The sequence below is a fragment of the Lycium ferocissimum genome, chromosome 3 (assembly GCF_029784015.1).
Source record: "Lycium ferocissimum isolate CSIRO_LF1 chromosome 3, AGI_CSIRO_Lferr_CH_V1, whole genome shotgun sequence".
Taxonomy (NCBI): domain Eukaryota; kingdom Viridiplantae; phylum Streptophyta; class Magnoliopsida; order Solanales; family Solanaceae; genus Lycium; species Lycium ferocissimum.
Genome location: NC_081344.1, coordinates 34,131,303 through 34,138,645, shown reverse-complemented (window position 1 = coordinate 34,138,645; position 7,343 = coordinate 34,131,303).

Genomic DNA, 7,343 nt, shown 5'->3' with positions numbered 1-7,343 from the left:
TTTCGATTTTCAACTTCACATTTCAATCGTACATGAATATCTTACTGCGTATACCTTTCATGCCTTTGCTTACTGCGTACTTTGTAAGCTTCCATATCGTTAGTCACCTTCGTCGATCGATGTCATTCCTTTACTGCAACCAAAGGTTAGTGCCAGATATCTCATTTCCTACGACTCGGCTCTATGGCACGATATAAGAGGTGAAAGAAGAGTAACCATCCTAAATACCCCGTAGCCTCTTGTTTATAAATGTAGTAGGCTTCACACCATAAAACGAGGACTCTACGGACACGACTTTGCGAGCCCCTAGGGAATGACACTGCGATACCAATTTGTCACACTGCCACTGTCCGATAGGGTGTGATGGAGCCATTGACCCTTACTGAGGCCGAGCGAACCCGCTGACTCCCTATGACATTCATAATCCTGCTTGGGCCTTTGCCATAACATAAATACATAATGAAAGTTTTTCGGAAAATCAAACGTGCTTTTCATCTTTTTCCAATCAAATAAAACTTGTAACATATGGAACTTATAATACAATGCGTAGTAGTACATCGGCTTATGACGTCATTACATAACCGACATCTTATAGCCACGACACTGTACGCAAAGTCTCTAACACGGAACATAAAACCATAACACCATACTCGACTCGGCACTCCGGAGAAAATGGAGCTCGCCAATCCCGCCGGAACATCTTCTCGCTAATATCGTCGGCTCGCACAGGTGTACTTGGCGCGGCATGAAACGCAGCCCCCGAAGAGCGAGATCGGTACGGAATATGTGCGAGTATGTAAACGTGGAATACGAAACGAGATCCTAACCGAAATGAAGAGTACGAAAAATGGGCATAATAGTCGGAGATACAAGTACGTGTATCATAATACAAATAGTGCATAAGAGGGTACAGAAGACAAATATAATAATCGAATGCTCAAAATATTTAGCTTTCTTTTGAAAACATTTTAAATCTCATATGTATATAAACAGAACATATCATAGTAGCTGACATTAGCCGATGTGGGATTCGCCTAAACCAATGTGGGATTCGCCTAAACCAGTGCGGAATGCACCTCGCCACTGGGTTTGCCCCACCATCGGCTCCGAAACCAACAGATCATATTTCAGAATTCATGTATATGTCATATCATCACATTAAACAGAATCATCATAATATCATATCATCAGATTAAACAGAGTCATTATATTACCGTATCATCAGAACAGATTCATTATATTATCAGATCATCACATTATCGAATCATCATGTCATCAGATCATCAGATTATCATATCATATACCCTATGCGGTCCATAATAGGACCCGGCGGACGGAACGTGGTCGCCCCTCCTGCCTTGGGCGCCACAACTCATCATACTTCGGAAGTTTTCATATCTCCGTATCTCTGTCACACATCATATCATATAACCACGGTACCCGGCCAAAAGGGGCTCGGCGTACCGGACACATCATAACGCCATAATATTAGTCGCTCATCATACTTCGGAAGCTCATCATACTTCGGATTGTGCGCACGATAGTACGAACGCCTTGAGACTTATTTACATCCGGCATTTTTGTGTATTTGGAAAACGTGGAATTAACCTTGACTTGTAAAGAATAAGGACAAGTTTGGATTTTCTTAGTATGAGTATGCCGGTTATGGAAGTTTGAATGTGGAATCAATGGAGAAGGCCTAAGGGAAAAATTGGAATTTTGGAAATTTATTTCGGGAATTGCAAAATACGATTCATGAAGGATTGGGCTAAAAAAAAAAGAAGAATGAGGCCCATATTGGAGAGAGGTGGCCGGCCATGAAGGCTATGGCCCAAACCCATCAAGTGGCATGTGATGGTCATGTGAGCAACTAAATATATATACATATGCATGATATTCAAGAAAATTCAAGAAACAAAAACAAAACAAAGAGAGAAATCAAGAACTCAAAAAAGAGAGGCTCACGGCTTTGAACATAGAAAATTGGAAAAAAATAAAAGTCCTTTAATCTTGTTCCAAAAATTAGTATCTTGTGATTTTCTTGCTAAGTCAAGAGTGCTTTACAACTTGGTGTAGTTGGTTTGGAAGAAGGAGCCCTTATTCATTCAAGTTGACAAGTTGTTCTAGTGAAGAACTTTGAAGAAAGGTAAGATTTAAACCCTTTTCTATGTTATGAAGGCTTTGGTTTGTGTTGTGGTGTGTAGAAAAGAATGAAAATCATGAAAATAGGGGGTATGCATGGTGGAAGGGCATGCATGTATGGCCGTGTGTGTGTTCTAGTGAATGAATTATGTTATTCTATGTTGTATTATAGTTGTGGTTATGGAACTTAGGATTGGAATGAAAGTTGAATGAAAATGGAATGGAGTGTGTGTGTGTTGGCCGTATGTATAGGTGGTGAAACCATGACGAATTATTTTGTTTAATATGTTAGTTGCGTTGTTGTGATCGTTATAGCATAAATAAAGGTTTGACGATTTAAGCTTGGCATTAGAAAACCATATATGTTGTTATAGGAAAGTATATGAGTTTTAACATAGTTGATATGTAATTATAGAAAATGGAATTGTTTAGATGCAAATTATGATAGTTATTAGTGAATTTGAAGGTATAAAATGTGTTATGGAAGTTTATGTGAAGAATGGAAGTTTTGGACGAATTATGGTTTCGGTGGAAAGTTTGTATATTTTGTGGATAATATGTAAAACTATATATAATGTCTTCCGAATTGCATTTGAATGAGTTTGAATGAGTAAATAAATATGAAAACATCGATATTGGTGTAAAAGTGTGAAGTTAGTTTGGAAGATGTTATCTTATGTTGAAAGAAAGATTATTTATGTTAATATGTGATTCTTATTGTGGATTAATGTTGTTGGTTTGGTTGTTGTTGACATTTGAGCCGAGATGAATTCTCGGGTGTCATATTTTTAGGAGGTGCTTTGCCGAAATTTCGGTAGACAACTATTAACCCAAGATTTGAATTCCAAGTCTCATGAATAGTAACTGGTAAAAGTGACCATTTGCAGATTTTTGACGAAACGGGATTGGAGTTTTGGCAAGCGTGAAGGGCAAGGAAGGTATGTAAAGTCTTCCCTTTCATTCTTTGGCATGTTCTAAATGTATTAGACTCGGACGCGAACCTTAGATATGACTCTCTCTTGAAATCCGAGATTGAAATTGACCCCATTTCTTTCAGCGCGATTGAACTAGTTTCCTTACCCATTGTCATTAAAGTGACTTGTGTGTTTGCAACCTTCGCAAGTGAGCTCGGATTGTCTCAAAACTTTCATGAAAGACTCCATAAGGCCTATGATTCATAATTTGAGTTCACCACCTCGATTCACCCGAGGTGGGCCCACGTACCGAGACCTCTTACTATGGTTTTAATTGATCTATGTCTACACAAAATGTCTAAAGGAATCTTGTGATCATTGTACTGTTGTCAAATGACAAATGCGACGAATCTGTGATATTATGATATGAGTTATGATCCCAGAAACATGATTCGATATAAGTAATCGTGCCATCCCCAAAAAGGGCCTACATATATACTATGATCACCGTCCGATTTCTTTGCAGCGATATGTCATTTGAATTGTTCCATTTGTTAAAGAACGATCATTCTGAATATTCCGTAAGTCCTGTGATATATTTGCTTCGTATGAACAGGTCTCAAGATTCTCGTTTTGACATAATCCGTCATGACATCCGAAAGGTACGAATTATGACCTATTGTTGATTTGTCTATTAAGTGTGGATTTATATGCATATGTTTCTGCATTACTCTGTTCGTGCAAGCTATGATATGTCTTTTCACTGAGCCCGGGCCAGGACATGTTATCGTGCTCTTCTCTGCATTATTCACCGAGTCCCTCGTACTTATGGGGGACACGTTATCTGTATGTATTTATGATTTGATGATACGGGGATGGCGGCCAGGATGGCACTTGATATTATCCACCGAGACCCGCAGTAGAGGGCCGGGACACGTTATGTATACATGATATGTGTTTCTGACATGCATGATTCCATATTACCGAGTCCCTTACTAAAGGGCCGGGACACGTTATCTGTACATAAGATATATGATTTTGCTATGCATGATTTCACCTACCGAGTCCCTTATCAGAGGGCCGGGACACGACATATGTTCACATGATGTTACATGATCTGATGTACATTACTTATCCTTTGGCACTATGTTTTCTGAGGTCTCGGACAAGGTACTACTTTTGTACTTCGAATCCTGGCTATAGCTTTGTCTCTTATATGTCTGTACTCTTATTCTTGACTATGGTTATACTTGTTACTTTTCCGCTTTACATACTCGGTACACTTCCGCATCGACCCCCGTTCTTCGGGGCCGCGCAACATGCCCGCCACACGCACCGCGTGATACGCCACCGCGTGGGATACCGTCCGCTCCCCTTGATCCGAGCTTGTACTTTGGTATATACTTCGTCATACATTTTGTACATGTACTTATTTGGGTACGGCGGGGCCCCGTCCCCTTGATTCCGTTATGTATGTTAGAGGTCCGTAGACATGTATGTGGGTATATGGCTATGTCGTACGGTTGTATGTATATGTGACATGTTCGGGAGGTTCCCCCGCCACGGCGTGCCGCCTATATATGTATATGTGGATATATTGGTACAGTAGGCCTTTGTTGGTATTTTCTCACAAGCAGTAAATTTGGTTAGTAAGAAAAACGGAGGAAACTCGCCAAATTTTCTAGATATTTGAATTTCTATTTTGCGTCCGTACGGGTGCAAATTAGTCACGGCCTACGGGCCGGGTTGACAAAAGTTATCGATTCCGTATGTTAGAGGCCGTGTCTTGACATGTATGGTGGGTTATGGAGGCGACATTTAGTGTTACCCTTTCTTTGAATCTTAGATCGTTGTATGCATATTAGGATGTGATATTTTTCAGCGGTAGGTTTCCCCGTGGCGGCAAAGCAGCCGCCGAGGGACTAGTATATATATGTCGTATGTTGGTATTGTACTACGCGTGCACCCGCCACCGTACAGTAAGACAAACAGAGGAAATCGTCGTATTAAGATTTTATTAAACTTAATGAATATTGTTCGTAGCAAATTATCCGGACATACCGAAACAAATGTTATTATCATCATTCAAAGAATGCACATCGCCCGACACACACACATACGTACATACGGGCCATAGTAGCATACGGGGCCGCTTTTGGACGCAAACCGAATCATATACAATAGACCGGACCCATGACCCACAAATATGACTACGGCCTCTACAAACATGGCAACATACGAACATATGACGGGACGGCCCGCCGTACCCGTCGTGACAAAAGTTATGCATAGCAAAACATATATACCAAATGTGGGCTCCGGACCGAGGGGAGCACTCCAAAATAGCGAGTGGGCAGTCTAAACCGGAGGTTCACCCAACCGAGTCGTACCGCGGTACGAAACGCGGCCCGAAGAAAGGGTGTCGTGCAAAGATGTACCGAGTATGTAAAGCATAGAGTAGAAATCCGCACCATATCGAAGTGAAAGGTACGGAATACCGATCAATATATCAAACGTATCAAGACATATGTACATAATGCAAACGTCATGCATAAGGCTCGGAACGTGGTCACCACTCGACGCTCGGTGCCACACACTCTGAAGGTTTCAAATCTCCGTACACCCCGAACACAACATATCGTATCATATCATGTCGTATCATATCATATCATATCATCAAACATATCATAAGCCATATCACAGCATAACTCCATAAACGGAACCCGGCCCTATGGCGAGGTCTCGGGAACCGTAACACAACATATATTTTTCACATACGGCCGGTCCGCGAAAGAAATCATAATCATTGGCACGAGCAGAGTAGTGCAGATACCACATGCATATTAAAAGTAATTTCCAGGACTTGACACATAATTTCATATACATATACATTAGTATCAGAAGGCTCAAAATAGGTATCGAGTCAATCGGAATTAATATACAAAAGTCGCGGACTTTTAAATTATCAATTTTTCGAAAAATACATCATAGGTTATTCTCGGAAAATTTAGTATCATTCAGAGTGAAGAACGTTCAAATAACATTGCAGGGCATTTCAAACGGATTTTAGAGTCATAGGCAAACGTTTCCTTATCATATCATACGAAAATGAGACAAACAAACCAAATAAGGGGAAATTTCCGGGACTTGCGGGCCCACCTCAGGTCAAGTCGAGGCGGCGGACAGAAATCACAGACATTAGGCTCCATAAAGTTAACTATAAAAATTTCGGAGCGATTTAGATTCATTTGCGAAAGTTACGAGGGTTTAAGCATTCTTATAACCAAATGTAAGAATTATAATTCAATTGCGCTGAATGAATAGTACTCAAAATCAAACTCGGATTTCTAGAAGCAGAATTATCCCCGAGGTTCCGTTCTCGACCTAGTAGGTTTAGGACATGCCAAATGAAGAAAAGGTAAGCCTTACATACCTTTCTTGCTTGTTAAGCTCGTCAAGACTCCAATCCCGTTTCGTCAAAATCCTACAAATGGTCACATTTACCAATTACTATTCATGAGGTTCAAACATCCGAATTGGGTTTAGTGTTTGTCTACCGAAATTTCGGCAAAGATCTCCCCTATAAATATGATGCCCCGAGAATTTAACTCGGCTCAAATATCAACAACAACAACCACAACAATAACAACAATCATCAAAATCACAACAAAACGCATTCTAACATAAATAGTCTTCCTTTCCAAATAATGCAACAACTTTCATTCTAACTTCACACCATCCAACTAATATCAACATTTTTCCATATTCATTAACTAACTCAAGATTACTCAAATATATTTCAATAACATTTCAAGCAACACCCAAGGATTTAAGCAATTCCGCCAATTCCATATTCTGTCCAAAACTTCAACAAATGCGACGAAACTACCGGATCACCTTGTTTTCTTCCAAACTCATTAACTCCCAGCACCATAATTCACATTTAGAATCTTATTCCTATACTTATATAAAAATCACATAAAAATCACATAATTTCCCATAACGACATACATGCCATTTCAATGCCAAATTAAACCATCTAGCCTTCCTTTACATTATAAGGATCACAACAACACAATTAACATACTAAACAAAATAAATCCATCATTATTCATCACCAATATACCACACCCAACATGGCAATTTTCCAACTTCATCCAATTTTCATTCAACTTTCACTTCCAATACAAATTCTACAATAGCCACATCTATAATACAACACAATGTTCAACATAACCACACTACATCTATTCGGCCACATGCACACATGCACTTCCGCCATGCAAA